Source organism: Bidens hawaiensis, unplaced genomic scaffold (assembly GCF_021521415.1).
Source record: "Bidens hawaiensis isolate Kalapana, Puna unplaced genomic scaffold, B.hawaiensis_p1.1 tig00015313_1, whole genome shotgun sequence".
NCBI lineage: Eukaryota > Viridiplantae > Streptophyta > Magnoliopsida > Asterales > Asteraceae > Bidens > Bidens hawaiensis.
In genome coordinates, this window is record NW_027492365.1 from 75,404 (window position 1) to 100,413 (window position 25,010).

At 35.6% G+C, this 25,010-nt stretch overlaps 2 pseudogenes across 1 annotated transcript; one reads left to right on the forward strand and one right to left on the reverse strand.

The window, feature by feature from the left end:
• Positions 1–5,177: 5,177 nt before the first annotated feature.
• LOC143548888 (polynucleotide 5'-hydroxyl-kinase NOL9-like) lies at positions 5,178–8,284 on the forward strand (annotated as a pseudogene). Its single transcript, XR_013138035.1, has 8 exons — positions 5,178–5,347; positions 5,826–5,923; positions 6,065–6,256; positions 6,329–6,512; positions 6,603–6,783; positions 7,348–7,447; positions 7,611–7,738; positions 8,186–8,284. The product of XR_013138035.1 is annotated as a polynucleotide 5'-hydroxyl-kinase NOL9-like (transcript).
• Positions 8,285–9,011: 727 nt separating this feature from the next.
• On the reverse strand, positions 9,012–10,922 carry LOC143548889 (pentatricopeptide repeat-containing protein At3g29230-like; annotated as a pseudogene).
• Positions 10,923–25,010: the final 14,088 nt, after the last annotated feature.

Genomic DNA, 25,010 nt, shown 5'->3' on the forward strand with positions numbered 1-25,010 from the left:
GAACGATGTGAGATTTGCCTAAAATGTTATAAGCATCCCTCTTTAGGACTCATTGTCCTTGGTGAGCTTTGTCTCGCCATCATGAATGGAACATGATAAGAGTGGCACTGCTAACATTTGTAACACTAGACCCCCATAAACCTCCAAATTTTCATTTTGCTCACAATGAGCGCACATATTTATTTATTTACTTATTTGAACAACTAATTGTTTCCATCTTATTTTATTCCCATGTCTCAAGTGAGACTAGAACCTACAACTATTTAGTTAAAGGTGATATACCTTTGCCACTAGACCAAGTTAGCAGTCGTATTTAAGTATGAAATTATTCTATCATCTGCTACCATTAAGCCCAAGATGTGTTGGTGATTTTTGAGGTAGGCATCCTGTATATTCTTTTATGAACTTAACATCTCTCATGTGGATAGAACTAAACAAAACAATGTGAAACAATGTGATATTTGACTAAGGTACATTCACAACCTATCCATCATCTTTTTCCCATCTTTAAAACATAAAAAAAATCTCATAAAAACATTTTACATCCCACCTGCTATTTATTTACCCCAGCACAATTTTTTTTTAATAATGCTATAGTAATTTTTATATTTGAAAAGCTACTATTCATCATCTATCAAATTTTCGTGAGTGCATAAAAAAATGTAAAATATAATTAAATTAATGTTTTTGAATAAGATAAAGATAAAAATAGGGAATGAGATGTGGAAGGTTTTTAAAAAATGAAAGACAAATTTAAAAAAAATATATATTATTTTTGATTAAATTACAGCGTTAGAGATAGCGGATGGAATGTGAATGCTCTTATGGATGATCTTAATAGTTCATACGACTTATAGACCGAAAGAAAATCAAAAAAGAAAACAAGAATAGAAAAGAAAATATTATGTAAACAACCAGATAAGAGAAATTTCAGTATAATTTGTATTTATGAATTCTAGCATCTTGCTAGTATTCTTTTTTATTTATAAAAGTTGATTGTTTAAAAAAATCAAAATTTGAGGGTTGTTGAAAAAAATATGTATTTTCAAGTGCTTATTGTCCAAATCTCGTAAAATGACGAAGAGGAAATATAAATTTAAGAGTATCATAGGATAGGAACTAAACTCGAGGGAAAATTTTGTCAAATATGGTTGGCGATTCATTCACCAAGACAAAATTTTTGAACACCAAGAGGCTAGGAGTTGGGAGGTATAAGTTCAAGTCTTCTATAGAGCATAAATTAGATGTATAAAGAATTAAAAACACATATATCTAAAGAATAAAAAAATTACTATTTTGGTGCTAAACAACCCTGAATGACGAAGAACACATTATATCATGAATTCATGATAAAACAATGATTTTTTTGCTGGTTGTCATGTCTTTTATAAAACTTATACAATAAGCTAAATTAAATTCGACTAACGATCACTTCATTTGAGATGGTGACACGTTTTTATTCTTATTGGAATTATTAAAATATAATTACACATGTTAGTAAATATGCAAATTATCTTTGTTTTAATTTAGTAAATAATTATAATGTAACACTAATAATTCTCGTTTATAACAAACGTGTTCGTTAAGTGCCCAACGTTTATGGGTTGGGATTGCATGATTCGCTAGCTATTACGCTTATGACTTCTTAGAAGAGCAAGAAATTTCACAGCTAGGTTGGCAACATATCGGGTGTTTCATATTCTAAAAAGCTATAGAAGTTCGTGAAAATAGTGTATATTAGGGAACACTTTGGTGTTTAACAATGTCAAGTTCTATTTTTCAAAACCAACTGCAGACATTAAAGTTCAAGCTTTCTGGTAAGTGAAGAATAGATCCGGTAATCAATTGTACATGGCTGCAATGGTGTTGTATGCCACTACTCTCGTTTTGAAATTCTCAGCTTCGTTTGGTTGTTTCTTTCATGCGTTGTAATTAATATTATGAGTTTCACAACTTCTGGTTGTAATTAACTAAGTTTTTTCTTTAATATTTGATGAATAATATCTTTTGTAGCAAGTAAAAGAAAAAAAAAACACTTATTTTCAATCAAACCTACTATATTTATAACATAATTAAAAAAGAACTTATTAAAAAATGAAGGCATAAATAATTTGGACTTATAATTAATTACTTATCTAATTGAATAACATGTCTAACGTGTTTTATGTGAAGACAACTTAAAATTTCACATGATGTGGATTATTGCAATTTATTTGCAATTCTCGCATATGTTTCTCATAAACAAATTATAAGCCACAAATTTATTTATTTAGACAATAATTATATGCAATGTATCGGTAAATAACCAAAAATAAAAAATAAAACTCTATTGCACTTATTTTTATTTTATAACATCACAATCATAACAGTACTGATCAACTGGTTGGATTAACACCAATTACATAACTCGTTCGTAGAGTAATTTGAACCCACAAACTGCACCGAATGGTTGTAGCAAATTTCAACTATCATATTTCATTTTAGATTATTTATGACGCCACTCATTTTTATAAACCATCTAACCATTCTACGAATTATAACGACTGGTTATGAACTTATAATACATGCTATTAAATAGTGTTTTTTTTTTTAATTCAAATCATTCAATTTTATCTTGCATGGATAAAATTACGATATCAATAATTTTATTTTTTCAATCTCTTATCGGTTTTTCTTTAACACGAGTCAGAAGATATATGAAATAATAATTTAGATGGATATAGTATTTTACCAAGTAAAAAACAAAAAATAATAATAACGTAAGACAAAATGTGAATTGTAAAAGGAAGAACCGCAATTAATGCGAATAGGATGGTGTGTGGTTGTACGATGAGAAGCCACGTGTCCATGTGCATTTGTTGAGATATTCTGTAGACACGAGCTTGCCAGCCAATTAACTATTCTACCTCTCTATATTTGCTAGCAATCTTTTTATAATTTTACCGCTTATTTTTTTTTAGAAAGACCAACTAAGTAAAGCCGGGTATTCTGTACGCGGCCTTCATTGGCTAAAGGTAGCCCGAGCTGGCCACGAGTCCGGACGGACGGAGCCCCTAACGGTCCACCTATTGTGGGATTCCCCGGATAAAACCCGACCCTTACGCCCGCCAAATGACACGATAGCAAGGAGCCGGTAAAACCGGGTGAGATCAGGACTCGAATCCTGGCAAGTCAGGGTCATCTCTCATATCTCCCATATAAATTGGTGATAGTGAGGTTTGTTCCCCCTATCTCCCACTTGTAAAGTGAGTGCTATACCATTGAGCCACATCCAATTTATATAATTTTACCGCTTATTAAACTTTCTTAATTTAACACCGTTTAAAATTCCACCAATACCTGAATCATTCTGAAACAGAACGCCAACCGTATATACTAATTATGACGTTTTTAGTCTGACTTATAAAAGATGCTATTAAAAAGAAAACCAGCCACCGTGGAAAAACTTCCTTGATAATTGAAATAAAGAAAATATGTATTAGAGCATTCTCATCCCGTTTCCTATCTCTATATCCATATATATCATATAATTACATTAAAAAACACTACATTTTTCTCTCCTGTTCAATTAAATAATATTTTTTTATACATTTTTCATTACAGTTTTCTCTCTCCACCCTATAATTTACAAAAAAATCACTACATTTTCCCTAAATTTACAAAAAATCACTACTTTTTCTCTCTCCACCCTATAATTTACACTCACAACCACTTTAACTCCATCCTATAATTTACAAACCCTCCTCACATAATTTTAAAGGATAAGTTAGGAATGCTCTTAGATTGGTATTAATTATTCAAGAGAATAGACGAAACCTGCAAGATAATAATGCTGGCTTGAATATAAAATTATAAGCAATCATATCCTGTTTAGTTTCTTTTTTTTTTGATAAATATATTCAGGGCTATTCACAGTAGGGTATAATTTGATATAAGATCATTCTTAACTTATCCCCTACAATTATACGAGGGAAGTTTACAAATTATAGGATGAAGTTTTGAGTGGTTATGAGTGTAAATTATAGAATGGAGAGAGAAAAAATAACAATTTTTTGTAAATTTGAGGAAAACTTTGTTTGCCCATATTTATTTTTAATATTTGTTGAATTGGTTGTGAGTAAATGAGAGATAAAAATGTAATGATAAAAGTATAAAAAATATTATTTAATTCAACAGGAGAGAGTATGCAGTGTTTTTTAGTGTAATTGTAGAGATGAAGATAGAGAGCTGAGAATGCTCTAATCTTTATATTAAACGAGTAACTACAATTTTAAAAACCAAGAAAACTAAACCGGACAGATCGGGTGGACCAAACCCTCCAAAGACGATTGGCTTGCTGGTTTAAGTAAAAGGTTTTTCGTTTCAAGTTCATGCGTTTGCATTAATATTTTCGTATTTTGTAAATACCAGACGTATATTCAAAACTTCAAAAGATATAATAAAATTTAAAACGTTATTCTATTCAGTTTACACAACCAGTTTTAAGAGAAACCGCAGGCATTAAACACAATGATCAAAGAAATACGTTAACTACATGTTTTTAATTAAATCCTACAATACTAATAAAAGAAAATGTTGAAACTTAGGTGTCAAGCCTGCATTTTACCTAATTTCTAATCTCTTATCTTATTCATTTTAGCTATTCATGGGTCATGGGTCAAAACCATTTGTCAAATGAGTTATAACACAGTGTGGATTATATTCATTATTGAATCAAGTGTCATTTTCATACCTATGGTTTGACCAACTACACAACTTTAGTATCTTTTTTTTTTAAATTTCTTGCAAAACAACACTTGGTGTTTCCAAAATCATGCTATTTTAGTACTTTTCGTTAACCCTGTTTGTTTTTCCATTAAGTCTAGATTAAATTAATTCACAAGTATTTTGAGAATCATAACTGAAATAACAGACTTTATTCATTTGACAAAACCCGTGGGTTCAAAAGCTAGTTATAAATAGCAAACAACCAACCAAGCTTTTGAATAAAGACAGACAGGCCCAGCCCAACAATTGAAAGGCTTAACAAAATGGGCTGAACCTATTTATTGGGCCGGATATATTTGTTTTGAGAGCAGTCGCACTAGCCTAGCACGTTAAGCCAAGGTGAAGCCTCCTACGCCGTCCACCACCGGTTAAACTCAGTTCAGTGTTTAGCACATAAAAAAACGGCACCAATGGAGGTTGAGGAAATGGAGGAGGAGATGATGATACATATACCGGAAGACTGGTCCGAAGCAGCCGACACCATAGCTTTTGCTTCTGCTGCCGCTGCATTCATATGCGGCCCTAAAAACAGCGGCAAGTCAACCTTCTCGCGCCATCTTCTTCAAATTCTCCTTCGCCGGTAATAGCGTCAATTTGACTAGTAGTATCGGATGATTTTGCAGCATCAGTTTGAGTAGTATCTAATTATTTTGCATTTAGGTTTTGCCTATTAATGTCAACAATTTGACCGGTATCGGATGATTTTGAACTTATTTGCCTGTTAATATAATCAATTTGAGTAGTAGTTTCGGATGATTTTGCACTTAGGTTTTGCCTGTTAATATCAGCAGTTTTAGTACTAGTCGGATGGTTTGCACTTAGGTTTTGCTGTTAATATCATCATTTTGACTAGTATCTGATGATTTTGCATTTAGGTTTTGCCTGCTAATATCATCAATTTGAGTAGTATCGGATGATTTTGAACTTATTTGCCTGTTAATATAGTCAATTTGAGTAGTGGTATCGGATGATTTTGCACTTAGGTTTTATTTGTTTGCAAATACTGTAATTTTTGTGTTTGTTTTGATGATAGATAGTATTAATGTGAATGCTTTCAGGCACAAGAGAGTTGCTTACTTAGATTCTGACGTTGGACAGCCTGAATTCACCCCTCCTGGATGCCTCTTACTTACTATACTTGATACACAAACCATTGGTATTTGTAACCTCATTTGCTAATTCTTTCTTTAAATATCACCTTATGTTTCTCACAAATGTCTTTCTTTGTTGCATTTCGGATACCAAAGCTCAACCACAAAGGTATTGTTATTATTATTAACGCTTTTGTTTCACTTAGAAGAAACATTTTGCAAATATTTCGTATGCTAAACTTTTGTCTCGATATTGTCCAGATGTTTCTTCTATGGTGACATATCTTCAAAAAGAGATCCACAGATATACCTGACACATATATTTTCCCTATACGATCACTACCAGAAACAATATAGCGGGGTGCCTTTAGTTGTCAACACGCCTGGATGGGTTAAAGGTATGCTTTGTATTTGTTACATATCTTTATGAAATGTTATAAAGCTGCAACATCTTGTTACTTGTGTCACAGGCATTGGATATGATGTACTGGTGGATATGTTGAAGCACATTACTCCTAGTCATGTGGTTAATATTTGTATTTCGTCTAGAAGTAAGAACCTACCTTCTGGTGCATTTTGGTCACACGATGGAGATGCTGGGGCCATAACCCTAATTGAAATCAATTCGGCTCGCCAGGATTCATTAAATCGATCGTATGCATACAGATTTTGTTATATATTAAGGTTTAATTAAGTGAATCTTGGTGATTCATTCATATAATCATATTCATTTTTGTTTTTCAGGGTTTTGGTACATAAGGATTCGCGCCACATACGGGATTTAAGCATTGTGAACTATTTCAGACAGTGTTTTCCTAGTGATATTAATATGGGCTCAATTAAGGAAATTGCTCAAGCATTGGCTGCTCACCCTCCTTACGAAGTTCCCGTGTCAGCTGTCAGCATTAAGCATCTTCATTGTGAGGTTACTTGAAGACTTATATCAAAAGCTTTTTGTCTTATCGTACTTCGTTTTGTTTAGCCTCTTCTTTGTTAGTTATTTTTCACATGTGACTTAGGCACAAAGCTTAAAAAAACAGTTAGATATACATGCTTAATTAAACTTTTATTTTACCTGAAAACCTGGTAATTGGTGAATTCAATAGTTTATAGTTTATACTGTGAAGGAAGATTGCCCATTATATATGAAGAAACCTAGATTGACATAAAATCTGGAAACCCTTTTAGTACGAGCTTAGTTGACCCATAATTCTTTTATCCATTATGATCACAAAAACTGGTTTACTACAATAATAATCTATTTTTTTTATAAATAAAATGATTTAGGAGTCTGTAGTTTAGGCAAGTTTCAACCTATGTGACCGTCTTTCGTTTTTATAGTTGACCCGTTAGAGCTTAACCATAACTCAAATTGCCTCATACATAGATAAATTTGTGTAAATAGCTACCTCCTTAAAAATATAACTATTTGCTGAGATGTTTTAGGCTTAATTACATCATCTTGATTCAACTTCTGTAAAACAAACAGGTACCGAAAGCTGAAATTTTCTACAGTTTAAATGCAAGTATAGTTGGATTGGCAGTTAATTCTGAATGTTCTGAGCATCCACCTTGCTGTGTTGGCCTTGGTAGGTTATGTTTCAATAACTGTTTCAACTCTCCACATATACTTGCTTGCAATATTTAAATATATCACAATAGCTTAACTTTTTGAACGCATCAGTTGTTTCATGTGGATTCAGTAAGTTAAACTTGCTCAAAATTGATTTGTGGGAATTTCTTTTTTTTAAGGAATTGTTCGAGGAATAGACACATCGAGACGGGTTCTCTACATAATTACTCCTGTACCACTAAATGTTCTTGAGGATGTTGATGTTTTACTGCAAGGGTTTATTCAGATCCCTACTTGCTTGCTGCAGGTGCGCCATCTACATTGTTATTTTAATATTATTTTTAATTTTTAATAAAATAATTTGAGGTTTTCTGCATTATAAATACATCTTGTAAGAAATTTCAATCCAATTTCTTAAATCCAAATTTTTTTCACTTTATGCGTTATTAGAGATAAAGATATAACCCATTCATTAGTAAATTGTTGAAATAGTGTTGTTCTTGTTCATAAGAATGGTGGTTAATATTTAAATTGGTAATATAGTTTTTCTAATCGAATGTGAATTCATTTTTAGAAATAATTAACTAGTGTTGGCGAGCTGTAACCCGGCCTGCTTCAGTTCACCCTAAAAATATAACCGATTATGACATTGACTCGTTAGCACCCAGTCCGACCCGCCCAGTTTTCCACTTATGTTGTTTGTAGTTTGGATTATGTGACGTGCCATAATTGTTTTAAACTCTTTTTCGTTCAGGTACAGGGATGTGTTTCACCATACATGGCTTCAAATGTGCTGCCTGGGATTTGACGATCGTTTATTATTTGCCCAAATTTTGCGTAGTCCAATGTTTTTTTGCATATTATATTTGTTTTCTTCACAAAAGTCTTTTAGTTCTTTGTCAGATTCATGATCAAAGGCTACAATATGGTTTATTTAGTTTCTAATTATTTAAATGTCCTACATGTACATCGAGGTTAAAAAGCATACATTTTAGCCTTGTGTCACTTGGCATCGGCCTTGGCATTAAATTAGATACAACTAAAAAAGGTATGGACAAATACATAGTACTACTGTAGGGGACCGTTGATAGAAAATAAAATTTAAGACATGTTGGTGTTGACTTGGTGTTAGTGAGCCTGCATTGTTAGTGAGAATGTTGTACTTACATCATCAAACCAGATTTGACTTGGAAGTCTTTTATGACCATAAAAGTCAACACATACTTGAAGACTATGAGTCTTACAGCCCTTATAATTGAGGTCAATGAGCCTCATACTTGACTTTCAGATTGTCCTTCATTAGCAGATTTGAAAAATTAAGATTTCATAAAGTGTTATATTGAAGAATAACTTGTATGTGATTTGAAATCAAAGAATTTCACATTTTTTTCATAAAGACTTAGAAAATTCACTAGTAGTACTAAAAGTTCATAAATATCACATGCTATTAAAAACTATGATTTTAACTATGTGACACTGAGAACAAAGATTCTCACCATTTAATTATATAACTTACATTGGTTTAGAATGTATGTGCACTAACTATCCAAATATTGGCCTAAACACCTTTGTTATCAATTTCACACAACTTGTTTTTCAAAAAAGCATAGATTTAAGTATTAAAATTTTATAAGGTATTCAAACACAATCCCTCAATATCAGATTTTAACCATAAGTGACCATTTAAAGACTCCAACATCTCATACACATCACTCCTATGCATATGCCTTGTATCTCTAGCTACAAACTCATGCACATTATCCCCTATTTGGATTGAACTACAACCAGGAACCTTTTCAACTCCTTCCCTCATTTCCCGCCTAAACTGCAACGCATCTTCCCATCGTCTGATCGACGAACTCAAATTTGTAACCGATGTCAAATAGCTTTGGTTTGACGGTTCTTGATCTAATATCTTTTTAGTTACATACTCAAAACAACTCACTATTTCCATGCAGTTTACAAGCACCGATTAACGTCCCCCAAATCACTGCATTCGGCTCCATATCCATGCTTTCGGTTAATCTTATTGCTTCATCTAAATCCCCTGATCGAGCTAGAAGATCGATCAAGCATCCATAATGCTCGATTTGAGGTTTAATCCCAAAGTTATAAACCATTTGGTTGAATAATGTTTTACCCTCTTTCACTAAACCTCCATGGTTGCAAGCCGACAAAACCGCAATGAACATGACATCATCTGGCTTTGTACCTTGTACACACATGTTATCAAACAATGTTAATGCTTCTTTACACATCCCATGAACAGCTAAGCTTGACACCATTGTTGTCCATGTGATTATGCATTTATTTGACATTTGATTAAAGATTGATTTGCTGCTTTCGATATCACCACATTTTGCAAACATGTCGATCAACGCGTTTCCTAAAGGGGTTGAAACATTTATCTTGTTTTTGTTGATGTAAAAGGTGATCCATTTTCCATTCTCGAGTGAACCCAAGTGAGCACACGCGGTTACAACGTTAATCAAAGTGATTTGATCCGGTTTGCATTTGCCATCAACCGACATTAGTTGAAACAACGAAAGCGCTTCGTCAAACATGCTTTTGCTTATGTAACACGATATCATCGCATTCCAAGTAACCACATTTCTTTTAGTTCCAATCCAATCAAACATTTTTCTTGCAGACTCAACGTCTCCGACCGACGCATACCCTGATATAATCGCCGTACACGCTACCACAGACTTCACCGGCATCTCACCAAACAACGCCTCCACATTCCCCAAATCACCTGCCTTCAAGTACCCAGATATCAAACAATTCCACGAAACCTCATTCCTCTCAGGCATTTCATCGAACACTTTACGCGCACAACCCATTTCCCCATTCCTCGCTAACCCCGTCACAACCGAATTCCACGTCACAACACTTCTCTCCGGCAGCGACTCAAACAACCTAACCGCATGTCCCACCTCTCCACAATCCATATACACCCCAATCATACTGTTCCAAGACACAACATCTCTCACAGGCATTTCATCAAACACCTTACATGCACACCCAACACCTTCACCACCACACCTCCCATACAAATTCAATAACCCGTTTCCAACGAACACACTCGAAACATCAAAACCCATCTTCAAAACCTCCCCATGAATCATTCCACCAACACCCAAATCGTCAATACACTTGAGCACAAAACTGAACGTGAAACTGTTGGGTGATATTAAATCTTGCTTCTTTATTAATTTGTAAACAGCGATTGGGTTATGGGTTGTGGGTTTAGTGTTGGTGCCTATGAATGATTGGATCATGGTGTTGTACGTGCCTACATTTTGGGAATTTGAAGATTGAAGCACGTTGTAAGCGTAATTAGGTGAAATGAGGTTAAAGGAGAGTGTAATTAGGGTTTGGAGTATAAAGGTGCTGTCTTTAAGGCCGTTTGTGAGGATCTGAAGATGGGTTTGCTTCAAGTAATTGATGGTTTTGCAGTTATGTAAGAATCTGAGCAGTTTATGCTCCATTTAGCTATGAGTTCATTGTTTTCGAAAAGGATACTTTCATAAACAACCGACAACAAGCACCTTCCAATGGCCGGAGGACGGCCAAACCCACAAAACAACATAATTACATGAAAACAAAATTACGTTAATTGATCAATCGATTTGGTCCTTGTTTGATTTGGTTGGCTATAATAAAGAAAACCTAACGATTTAATCTCCCCAATTATTGAATCATGTTGATCTACTTCTCAGACAAATTCTCATTCTTTTTCTTTCAAATGCAATTAACACAATCACGTGAAACACAAATTTTAGCTATGAGTTCATGATTTAATTTGCAACAAAAAAGATTATTTTTTAATTATATCATTTGGGTTGAATTTAATGAAATATAAAAACATCTCTATTTGAATTCTAGTGGGCCCTGCCACGCCAACCTGCCCAAAACCCTTCACGTCAGTATGCCTCATATATGTTTACGGGACTATCCTTGTTCCCTCTCATCTTTCTTTCACACAATTAGTCTTTTTTTTTTTTTCGTTTATAAACGATCTGTGACTATAGACATACGTTGTTTCTCTCAGCATGACGTGTGCATTGGGTATAACATCTTCTTGACTTTAAAATAAAGAATCCTTTGGTTACTTGGAGAAATGTATTGCTTCAATAGGAGAAACTTGTAGAATTTAGTTTAGAGTTTCACTTTGAATGTGTAATTCGATACAATTCACAAGTCATAACCACAATTAGCCTAGTTATAAGGGTTTCATGATTAAGCTCTAACATTAAAGCAACTAAATTAATAAAATTATAACCTTGTCAAGTGGCTATTTCAAAAACAAGGTATTATTTTTCAAATAAAACGAGGATATGTTACTATTACTATTTTTTCTTTACCTTGTTACACCAGTAATATTCCTTTTTTATACGTTAAATTACCAAAAAGAAAAAAAAGAAGGAAACATAATTTGATGTTTTCAAAAAGAACAATGCAAATTTAGAGGGTGGTACACATTCTAGAACCCACCTGTTATTAAAAAACGTGTCATATCATCTCACCCATCGGGAGTGCCTCTATACTTCGCCGAAGATTTTTCAAAAATGAATCTTTCATTCTTATATTTTCTACAAATTATTTTGTTTTTCTTTTTTTTTTTCATATTCTAAACATGCATTAAATTTCTTAAAATTTATATCTTAAATGCATACGTTCTTAAATGTGTACAACTTAAAATTCTCAAAAATATTTAGAGTTCACAAATTCTTAAATTTTAATAGGCAAATTGGATTTTAATACTCTATACTTTTTGTAGTTAGCCGATAATAATCCGTTCTTAGAAATTAGCTGTCACCAATCCTACATTTCATTCTAATTCTTTTCATTGGACCTCCGTTAAAAACAACTTAACTCCGTTAAGTTTTTTCTGAACTTTAAATTGATGTTTTAAGGCTTTTTATTGGAATGAGAATACGATACCTGCCTCGAAACGGTGCTCCAAACGGCTTAATTTTTATTAATAGGAAGTTTAAACACCCAAATTGAAGCATCGTTCTGTCGTTTGGAGCACCGTTTCAAGGTAAGTTTTTTCATCAATCGAAGAAACGGTGCTCCAAACGGCTTAATTTTTATTAATAGGAAGTTTAAACACCCAAATTGAAGCATCGTTCTGTCGTTTGGAGCACCGTTTCAAGGTAAGTTTTTTCATCAATCGAATCATATCAGCATTACAATAAAAGCTCTAAAACATCAGTTTGAAATTTGAAAAAAAAAATAAAATTAACGGAGTTGAATTTTTATAACGATGGTCAAATGAAAACAATTGGTGTGAAAGGGCGGACCGGTGGTAACATTTATGCATTTTCATACATGATATCGCTAGTTTTTTGTACTCGTATTTAATAAGGTTCGTGTATCAGTTCGCCATCTATATTATTATGGACTCATATATTATGTATTTCTAGTTAGTAACATTATTATTATATGCACAATTACATGTGTCACACCCCGCCAAGGTGGAAACGCGGGCAGGCGACTTTCATGAATAATCACAGCTATTGATTAACGTAGTGGTCCTACATGCGATGCTTGTAAATGTCCATGGTTTTCTTCTTGGTATTAATACCCTGAAAAAACATACTAAAAAAGTCAATATAATGTTGATGACTTCACATGTTTTAATGCATGATTAAACCCGTTGATTTTAAAGTATTGAGTTTCAAATGTCTCAAAACATATAAGACAAGTAATGATTTCTAAAATATATGTTTTCATGATTAAAACTTTTATCAAAATCTTATGTTTTCATGGCTAAAACGTACTTTAAAAAACTTGTTCATGTTTTCATAAAAATGTTTTAAAAGTTATTTATGTATTCTTCATGATTAAAATGCACATTACAACTTAATTTATGAAGTTAAAAACTTTGTTTGTTACAAATGCATTTTTCCCCTATGAAAATGACGCCAAAAGTTACGTTTATGAATTTAAAAGCCCTTTTAAATATGTAAGTGATATACAATGCAATATGATATATAGGTAACCTAAACAAGATCAATAATCCTTCGTGTACTAGCTAAGAATACGAATTAATATATGACAATGAGCCTATAATCAAGCCTAAATCATGTTGTTTCACTGCCCGGCACTGTCCGAGGGTAAATGTATAAGATTATATGCACCCATTAACATGTTGGTTAGAGCGACTAACCATGAGCGGGGGATCAATCCCGATAGTACCACCCACATATTCCTCGGCTAAACCCATAGTTAATGGTTATAGAATGTATTGTTTCGAAGATCTTAAGGGTCTTGTTTAACTCATGCTCACATAAAGATTCTATGTCTTGCTTACTAATTATCACATTAAATAATTTTATGTAAAATCAGATAAGTTTATGCAAGGTTACGAAATAACTTTATGTAAAACCATCAAACAAGTTTATGTAATGTTTTGAAATAAGTTTATGTAAAGTTATCAAATATGTTTATGCAAAGTTACTAAATGAGTTTATGAAAGGCTATCAAATAAGTTTTTATTGTGTAAACATAGATGTAGTTTAAGTCTTGTAATAATGAATTGTCAACTAGGTTTTGAAGTCTATACATATGATTTAGTTTTAATAGAAACAAAGTATTATTATGCTTTACACACATATATTTTATCCTACATAAACACATAAATGCTTTTCATATAATTTATAATATCATCAATGTTGTGTGTGTCAGGTCGTCTCCTGTGTGAGTAATTCATATAATTACCTAAGGTATACGATACAAATGCTTGGAGTTTTACTAAACCTTGAATGACATAATAAAAATGCATTCGCTTTAAGGTGTTTACGATTTATAATAATATTTAATTCTCGCTAATAAATTGCCGGATATACGAGTTGTCACATGTAACATCCGTGTTTTTAAGAATATTACAATAAGAGAAGTTCTTATTTATTTATTGTGTGTCGTGATTTATTTTGGATAAATAATCATGGGACGGAGTGCTAAGTTTAGATTCGTTATATGAACTTGAGAATGGTTATGGGTCTAAGGTTCATGAGCTTGGGAGTATTTAAGCTCCTACTCTACCTAAAGGCTCCAAGCATCCTTATTCATCCATCTTCAACATCCAGACACATACTCTCTCTATACACATACAAAACACACCCTCCCTTTCCTTCCATATTTCATCCAAGGTCTAAGGTGTAGCAAGTTAATCCTTACCCAAGCAACAAGAAAACCCATCTAGATTTGCAAGTAGTTCAAGATCCAAAACCAAGCCAAATCATAAAGGTATGGTGTAGATTAAAAGTTAGGTTTTTGTGTTAGATTGTGTAAGATTCAAAGATTTAGATGAATCAGGTCTTGCTTAAAAAGAAAAGTGTGAACTTTAAAGTAAGAAAGTTACCTGGGTTTGGTCAGTTTGAACAAGTGTTGTTCGAGTCGTACCGAGTAAGGAAATGGAGTTGTTATAGCCCGAAACTTGTCCTAATGATAAACCGGGCATAACATGACGCAAGAAGTGGCAAAATAGGACCCAAATCGAGCCAAGCTGGAACCAAACAAGCCAAATGGAACATTCGACTCGAATGGGAGATTCGACTCGAACGGGAGATTCGACTCGAATGGGAGATCCGACTCGAATTGCAGATTCGAATCGAATTACAGATTCGACTCGAATGGGAGATTCGACTCGAATGGTAGATTTGACTCGAATGGGAGATTAGACTCGAATGGTTTAAGTCTGGCTTTTTCAAGCCAACCCCCCATGTTCGTTAAGGGTTTTGTTAACTTGTAAGTTCGTGGTAGTAGAACGAGGAAATTGATACTTGTAATTTGTTAAACAGTTAGCCGTGCCCAATTGAAGAGAGGTATCACTTTTAACTCCGAGAGAAACCGACTTCAGGTGAGTTCTAGCCCCTTTGTGATGTTTTTTCGGGGCTGTGTACATAATCCTATGTGATAGCTGATACACTTATCCTCAGTGATAAGTGTATGATATGTGTATGATTATGTATTGAATGTTATTGTTATAGAATGTTGTATGAATGTGCGTATATATATTTATATATGCAATTAAAAGATATGTAAAGTATGCACGTATGATAACAAAAGTATGAAATGAATGTATGAACGATTGACGAGACATTTATGGTTGTATGGTTATGCGAGACAAAGGGACCAGACCCTAATAATATCTGAGACAGGAGGGACCAGACCCTAATAATATCTGAGACAGAAGGGACCAGACCCTAATAATATCTGAGACCGGGGCAGGAGAGACCAGGCATTAATAATATCTGATACAGAAGGGACCCGACCCTAATAATATCTAGGACAGAAGGGACCAGACCCTGATAATATCCGAGACAGTAGAAGTAGAATAGTTTACGGTATACCATAGGGAATTATGAAAGAAAATATGTAAGCACGTATGTATGTACGTAAAGTACGTATGAATAAGTAATAGTAAGTAAAGAATGAAATACGTATATTTGGACATGTATAAGTATAAGTATGAACGTGAAAGTATTGTATGTTAATTGATTAACTAGAACTCACTCAGCATAGTTGACTTTTAGTATGCACGCAGGTGAATAGAATGAGACAGCTTGCTTAGAGGGAGACACGTGTCAAATGAATGAAGACTGGCGTCGAAGAGAAGAAGAATCACGTGCTATTTATGTTAAAAGTTATGTTATTTTGCTTAAAGTAAAGTACTTATGTTTTGTAAGAATGATTGATTTTATATTCCGCGTATGATTTTAATTAACTCTGATTATTGAACTATGTGAATGAGTAAATCCAACATGACGAATGTAAATCCTATATAGGTTGGTATCAGATAAGTTCGAGAGAATAAGCATCCTACATGCTTAGACTCGAGTAGAGAATGGGACCAAGTGAAAGAAAGAAGGAAGATGCCAGTCCAAGAATGCCATGTGTCACTCAAGCAAGCTTAATACACGATCTACCCCGTATAATGTAGGGATAAGTAAGAAAGTTACATGAATTGTTAGAGATAGAATTGCTTGTTTATATTTGAAACGTTTAATTGTTTAACTATTATAAGTAGAACCGAGCACAAGTAGACTAACTAAAGGAAATGTATAGGACATGGAGAGTAACGTGAGCAGCTAATCCCAGGAGGCCACTGTTATTACCTGCAGCCAAGGTTGTAAAAGTCGTTAGACGGTCCTAGGCGGTCGACTGAGGAGTCGCGAGTACTCGGGAGTAGTCGGGGATTAATCGGAAAATACCTACGGAGTACTCGGCCGAGGCGGGGAGTACTCGATCTAGGCGGGGAGTAATCGGGGAGTTCTCGGCCGCCTACTCGGGAGTTTTACAACATTGCCTGCAGCCTTACTATCCTTGTACTATATAGTTCCTAAAGTGACGATGTTTGTGTTTTTCCTTTAGAATTCGAATGGCTGGTGCTAAGAAGACAGCTGGACAAGGAGGGTGCACAGGACGCCGAGGCAGGCCACGTATTCACCGAGTACCCTCCGAAGAACCGATTACCGAGGCTAGTTAAGAAAGAAGCATGACTGTGAAAGAGGAATGGTACCAACTCGACCCTGCTGTTCAAGCTGCTATTACAGAGGCAGTTGCTGCTACAGTAAAGAATCTCCAACAAGACAATTCTACTGAAAGCCACACAAGAACCGTTGTGAAGACCGAGAGAAGTAGTAAGAAAGAGGGGTCAAGTGAGGTTCATTCTGTGAAAGTCGACGGTGGAAAGAGAGGCCGAGGTGGGTGCAGCTACAGGACCTCCAAAGGTTGTGACCCACCTAAGCTGATTGGTGTGGGTGACGCAATCGCTACTCTCCAATGGGTAACCGCTATGGACAAGGTTATATGAATTAGCGAGTGCTGACCCGACCAAGCGGTAGGCTTCGCCACTCAGTCATTTGGAGAGAAGCTATGTTCTGGTGGGAAACTATTGAGCAGAGAAGGACCGTTGCTGAAGTTAAGGCTATGAAATGAGAAGATTTGAAGGAGATGGTCATGAAGAGATCCTGTGTTGATGCTGAAGTTGAGAGGGCAGAGATGAGGTTTTCGAACTTGAAGGCGGGAAAGATGACACACCGCGAGTATACTACTGAGTTTAACCGTATGTCAAGACTTGTCCCCGAGATGGTGAATACTGAACCTAAGAGGATCAAGTGTTATGTAAGAGGACTTCCACAAAATGTCCGCACACTGGTCAGGACAAGTAGACCCGCTACTTTTGATTCAGCGGTTGAACTTGCGGAATTGGTCTACGATGACTTGGCGGTGAGCGAGGTTGTGGTAGAAGAGAATAGAGAGAAGAAGTTGGATGCTCAGCTATGGAACCCTAAAGACAAGAAACGTAAGGTGTGGGAAAAGAAGCCGCGTCAGACGTGTGGGAAAATGCACGGGTGGCGAGTGTAAGTGGGGGAAAGGTATTGATGTCTGTCATAAGTGTGGGAAAGTTCATGGTGGTGAGTGTAGGATGGGAACGAATGCGTGCTACCGGTGTGGGAAACTAGGGAATTATGCTCCGGATTGTACTGCTAAACCCGCATGTTACAAGTGTAGGAAGATGGGTCATTTTGCCAGAGAGTGTTCTGAGGGTGAAGCCGGAGGAAGTGGGAAAAAGGATGCTGAAAAATTGAGGCCAAAGACCAGAGCCTACATGTTAACCCAAGAACATGCCAAGCAAATCCCTGATATCGTGACAGGTACTTTCCTAGTAAATGGTATTTCTGTTTCGGTATTGTTTGATTCAGGTGTGACTAGAAATTTTGTAGTTACATCGTTTTGTAAGACTGCTAGGCTGATTTGTTGTCGTGTGCCTGAAACTTTTAGGGTATGTTTGGTACGGGGTAATGGAATAGATAAAGGAATGGAATGGATGTGGGAATGGAATGGACAAAGGAATGAAATGGATCGTTACCATTCCATTGTCATGTTTGGTTACCATTTAAGAATGGAATGATTAATCACTTTATTATTATTAATATTTTTATTAGTAATAATAATAAAAAATAAATAAAAATTAATAATATTAATAATAAATGAATATTCATAATAACTATTTTTAGGACCCTCGTATTGTATCGAGATCGTTAAACCCGTATATGCGTTGTGAATGTTAACTCATCAAATTTAAAAAAATATATATTGATAATGTAGTAATAGTTGTAATATAATAATTGTTATATTATAATATACAAAACAATAATGATGATTATATAATAATAATATAATAATTATAATTGGAAAATAATAATAATAATAATAATTATAATATAATTATAACTTTATGATAATAATAATGATTGTTGAATCTTTTGACTTTTTCATTCCTTGAAGGAATGAAAAAAGCACCTATATCCAAAGGAATGAAAATCCTAAAAATGAAAGGAGTTTCATTCCATACGGAATAATCCATTTCATTCATACATGGTAACCAAACATGTTTTTTTTCATTCCTTTGGAATGACTTGTTACATTCCACCTTCCATTCATCCATAACAAACACTACCTTATGGTAGTGACCGCTAGTGAGACTCGGTTAAAAGTATGAGAATGGTTAAGGGTTGTAAGATAGAGTTAGATGGACATGAATTCCCTGCTACCCTGTATGTAATGACTTTAGGAGGGTTCGATGTAGTTTTGGGGATGGATTGGTTGTTTGAGTTTGAAGCTTAGATAGTGTGTAAGAGTAGATTGATAAGACCGAAGTCTGCGGATGTCGATACAGTTGCAGTTTACGGTGAGAAAGAAAGTTCGGGGCTTAACGTCATTTCGATGATAAAAGCCGAAGGTTTGTTAAGGCGAGGGTGCGGTGCCTACCTGGCGTATGTCGTCGAAGCTACGGCCGAGACGAAAGAAATAAAAGACGTTCCTGTAGTGTGTGACTATCCCAAAGAGTTCCATGATAACCTTCTGGGGTTACCACCGGAATGAGAAGTAGAATTCCAGATAGAATTAATACCAGGAGCGCAGCCCGTTGCGAAAGCACCTTACCGTCTAGCGCCGTCCGAGATGAAAGAACTAATGTCCCAACTGAAATAGCTCCTCGATAAGGGTTTTATAAGGCCGAGTGTTTCACCGTGGGGCGAACTGATGTTGTTTGTGAAGAAAAAGGATGGGAGTATGAGAATGTGTATCGACTACCGGTAGTTGAATAAGCTTACGGTGAAGAATAGATATCCGTTGCCCCGGATTGATGACTTGTTTGATCAGTTATATGGTGCAAGCTGGTTCTCGCGGACAGACCTTAGATCGGGTTATCATCAGTTGAAGGAAAAGGAGGCACACATCCCTAAGACAGCGTTTCGGACGCGTTACGGACAGTACGAGTTCCTCGTGATACCGTTAGGTCTAACAAATGCCTCCCACAACATTTTTGGAAATGATGAATAGGGTGTGTCGGCCGATGTTAGATAAGTCAGTGATCGTTTTTATTGATGATATACTGATCTATTCGAAGAGCGAGTCTGACCATGCTAAACATCTGAGAGAAGTGTTAGAAGTCTTGAAGGACGAGAAGCTGTATGCCAAGTTCTTGAAATGCGCGTTTTGGTTGCAAGAAGTACAGTTTCTAGGTCACATAATCAATCCTGAGGGTATTACTGTGGACCCAGTGAAGATCGAGGCGATAAAGAATTGGAGGACGCCCAAAAACCCAACTGAGATACGCAGTTTCTTAGGGTTAGCTGGTTATTATAGGAGATTCATTCAAGATTTCTCCAAGATAGCCGCACCGTTGGCCGGTATGACCCGAAAGACTGTGGTGTTCAATTGGGGCAAGTATCAGGAAGACGCGTTTGAGGAATTGAAGAAGAGGCTCACATAAGCTCCAATTCTTGTTTTACCCGATGGTAACGAGGATTTAGTTGTTTGTGCTGATGCTTCACATCAAGGGTTAGGTTGCGTGTTAATGCAACGAGGAAAGGTCATAGCGTATGCATCCAGACAGTTGAAGACTCACGAAAGTACGTACCCGACACATGATCTAGAGTTAGTTGCTGTAGTACATGCTCTTAAGATATGGAGACCCTACTTGTATGGTACTAAGTGCACCATCTATATCGATCATAAGAGTTTGAAGTACTTCTTCGAGCAGAAAGAGTTGAATATGAGACAGAGAATGTAACAACTCGGGTTTCCCACGTACTAATTATTTCTTACTACCTGATCCGTTTTAGGTTCGGGAAATAAGAACAATTAAAAGTATCACGTTTATCGAGGAATTTCTATACAATTTATATTTATTTAATATATATATATAACTTTGGAAAATATATGTTTTAAACCCAAAATTTAAATTTTACCCTTTATTGTATCCACATCAAATCTCCAGGGACCAGAATGCAATTTTTTAATATTATACTTATAACCTTTTAACCAGAACCCGTAACCCATGGAGCAAGACCCGTTTAACCCGTAACCATGACTCGTTTAGATTTCTTGAGCCACAATTGTCGTTCTAAACTGGGAATTGAATCGTGTTTTTGATTCTTCTTGCCATTATTGGCCTAACCGTCTTAGTTAATTAGGAAACAAGATCAAGAATTTCGTGTATTGATATATTCTAATAACCGACTTAACGTAAAATCGATTATATATTCTAAGATGCACCATAGCTCAATTAATCGCGTCTGCAGCTCTCTCATATCAGCGCAAACTAAAGCCCTATGGTTAATTTTATTATCGAAGGTTGTGATTACACTGTTCGTCGTCCTCTTGCCGGCTCTGTTAATCCAAATTAAACCCGTGGATGATCGTCAAACTAGGATTCTTGTAGATAATTCTCGAAGAGTGTTATTTCCACTTTCTTGACATATTCATTCCCGTTTGGCTTATTTGATCAGGTGAGTTTGATCATTCCCCTTTTTATATACTGTTTTCAAACGTTTTGGGGACATATGTGTACTTATTCATATTTTCTATCATATATATATATATCTTAAACAATCGCAAACATGATCATTGTGTATTGTATTAAATGCTATTTGCTAATTGATATTTGTTTAAATGTGTTTGTATTCTATCAAGTCTTGGATTCTCATTAGTATAATCATACTACCGTCTTAGTAACCGGAGACCGATTCGCTTGGCGAAGGTAAAACGACAATTTTAGTCATTGTAATCAATGCCTGATTCGCTTGGCAACGATTCATTGGCAAACTAGCACGATTTGGTTATATACATGTTTTGTTATGATTTGATTGATTACTATCACATGGTTGGCTTGCGTATTTATCACCTATCATTTATCAATTATCTATCATATATATATATATATATATATATATTATTTGTTGTGTCAAAATTGGTGATCATCTCACTCAACATGTGTTGTTGATAAACTCCATTTTCTACGCATATGCAGGTTGTTTGTATTGAAGATTGAAGTTGGACATGTAGACAAGACCTTAGGAAACAATCAAGATAATCATAATTTGAGTTTATATTTATACATTTAAATTGTTTGTTGTATTTGGATTTTGTGTAGATTCTTTGAATAAAATAATTAATTAGATATTGTCATTTATATTCAATGATAGTGTCTTCAAGCTGTGAGCAATTGGATCACGCCCTGGCATTTCCACCTTAGGTTGGGGTTTGATAGATTGGTATCAGAGCCGAAGGGTATAAGACAGGTCGTTAGAACTTGTCCTAGAACTTGTCACTCGAGGACCCTATACGTGCTTATCTGAACTGCCTTATGTGCTATTTAATAAATTGTTTGCAGCTTGCTTAGATTAATTATTTAATCGTATTTATCTTATTTGTTTAAAGCACACACACACACACACACAAATTCCGAGGCTATGCCTCACATTCAAAATATTTTCCCAAAATCTTTTATTTTCGGAGATTGTGTTTTATTGCGGGAAATTTCTTAAGAATTCCCGTGTTTTGTTTTTTCTCTTTCACCTTGAAGCTTGGGGGTATGACAAATTTCGTACAACCATAACTTTAAGTGGTACCCGTAATCGGCTAAACGGTTGTGTGGTAAACATAAACGGCTAAACGGTTATACTTCCAAATTGTGTTTTTAGCTATTTTAAATTTATTTGATTCGTTGATTCGATATTTAGTTGGGTCGGTTAAATGCCATGTAACGCTGATGGTCCGAACAACTCCATTGATTCGATAATTCGTTAATTAGTTGGGTCAGTTAAATGCCATGTACACGCTCATGGGCTGAACAACTCAATTGTTTATTACTTGTTATTTAAACTGGGCCAACAAAATGCCATGGAACGCTCATGGGAGGCCAATTCACAAACTTTATGTTACTTTAACAAGTTGGGCCATTCAAATTGCCATGGAAAGCTCATGGGAGCCCAACTCGTTTAATGTGTTTGGTTATCTTAAAATTTTATAAACATTGTTCATTTACTTAAATGCTTCAAACACGTACATATTATTTTTCAATCCCGACTCGTCCTCGAGTCTTCACTAGCACTAATTCATATACATACATACACATATACATACGCATCCCCACTATTTCATATCAACTCAGTCTTACAACTCACCTGTCATCTTATACATTTTCATTGTTGATTCTCGTTGAATGTCTTCTCAACTTCATCGTCGTAATCGTCGTCGTTCATCGACCCCTCATGATTGCCGTCTAGCTGCTAGAATCACTAGGGAGTTCACTGCTGCTTTACCCGAGGTTGTGGCGCAATTGCAAAATATCCACTCCAATGAATATGCTACTTCGGCTACACCAAACCACTATCACTACAAGAATTTCACAAGTGCTAAACCGCCTTCTTATCTTGGCGAGGAGAATGCTACTAAGCTTCTCCGTTGGTTTGAACGAATTGAGAACAAGTTTATCCACTGCGAGTGTCCGGAAGATAAGCGTACTAGGTTCGCATCGAGCGTCTTTGAAGAACGAGCACTCACTTGGTGGAACTCTTATAAAGCCCTACATGGTGTTGAAGAATTTTTGGCTATGACTTGGGAGGAACTTAAGGACGCAATGAAGAGAGAGTTTTGTCCCGAGCATGAACTGCAAAGGCTCGAGACGGAGTTTTGGGAGCTTAAACAAATCGGTGGTGACAATTCAACCTACTCGAATCGTTTTAAGGAACTTAGCCTGCTAGTACCTCACCTTGTAACTCCTTTGGCTCGTGGTATTAGAATGTACATTCGTGGATTGCCGACGATTTTCCGTGATGCTATGGTAGTCGAGATCCTCTTTGGATCGAGGAAGCTATTGCTCTTGCTGCTGCACTGTCTGATGACCATGTTAGAGATGGAACCTTACCTATTAAAGATACTAAACTTACACTTGAGAACTCTAGGACCAATTCCTCAACCGATGCTAAAGCCGAACCGAAACCCACTTCACACAATAGTAACTCTTCTCATCACAAACCTAAGTCCAACCATCACAACTATCCTGTTAACAAAGCCAACCCACAACCCTCCAATCAAGATGCTCCGAGCAAGAAACCTTATACTGGACCTTACCCATATGCTCCACTTGCAGCTATCATCATCCGACCCAATCCTTGTGCCGTCTATGCACCCAATGCAATTGTTATGCCCCCCTTGCTAATGTTTGTCGTACACCGTCTACTCTTAAACTCCCTACTATCCGTGCTTGCTATAATTGTGGAGATCCTAGTCATCTTCATAATGCGTGCCCTTGACTTATCCATGCACATCAAGCTCAAGCTATGCCTGCCCCCTACTGCATCCCTACTGCTTCTCAAGTCCCGACCCATCAACCATATCCACTGCAATCTCCTATCACCAACATGGCTCAACCTTATCAAACTCCTTACCCGCAAGCTCAAGTTTACCCAACTCACTTCAACCAAGCCCCACTGATGCAAGCTGTTCAAGTCCAACCGATCCAAGCTATCCCAAATCCATTTACCGCTGCTGCTCAAGTCATCATGGATCCAAGTACCTCCAGTGCTCCAAGTCAAGGGAATCAAGCCAACCGTAACTGAAGATCCTTGAAGACCATGAAGTTTTGATTGTTTTATTTATTTCCATTTTAAGACTATCCTATCTTTTCTATTTTTGCATCGTATCGACTCTCTTGTTATTTTGTGACGTTGAGTGATTTTTATATTGAACTATGTTGCACGTTTCATCTCATGAATAACGTTTCCTTTTATACTTTGTTAGGTTTTTGTTCTCTAACTTTATTATCTTATTTCTATCCATCTTATTTCAAGTCCTCGCATGGGAATCATAATACGTAAAATTGTGTGTCATGATTTAGAACCTAAGGTAGCTAGGGTAACGGTACGAATGATGAGATGATAAGGACATGGTGGATACGCCGCTGGTACATCCTATACATAAGCGCCCTTATCGGATTGTCATTTGAAGCGTTGCTTCGGTTATTATAAGTTCTATGTTATAATATTTTCGTTAAAAGTATAATTGTTTTCAAGAAGATGATGTTGTGGTTTTCCTTAATTTCAGGACGAAATTCCCTAAAATAGGGGAGACTGTAACAACTCGGGTTTCCCACGTACTAATTATTACTTACCACCCGACCCGTTTTAGGTTCGGGAAATTTTAACAATAAAAAGTATCACGTTTATCGAGGAATTTCTATACAATTTATATTTATTTAATATATATATATATAT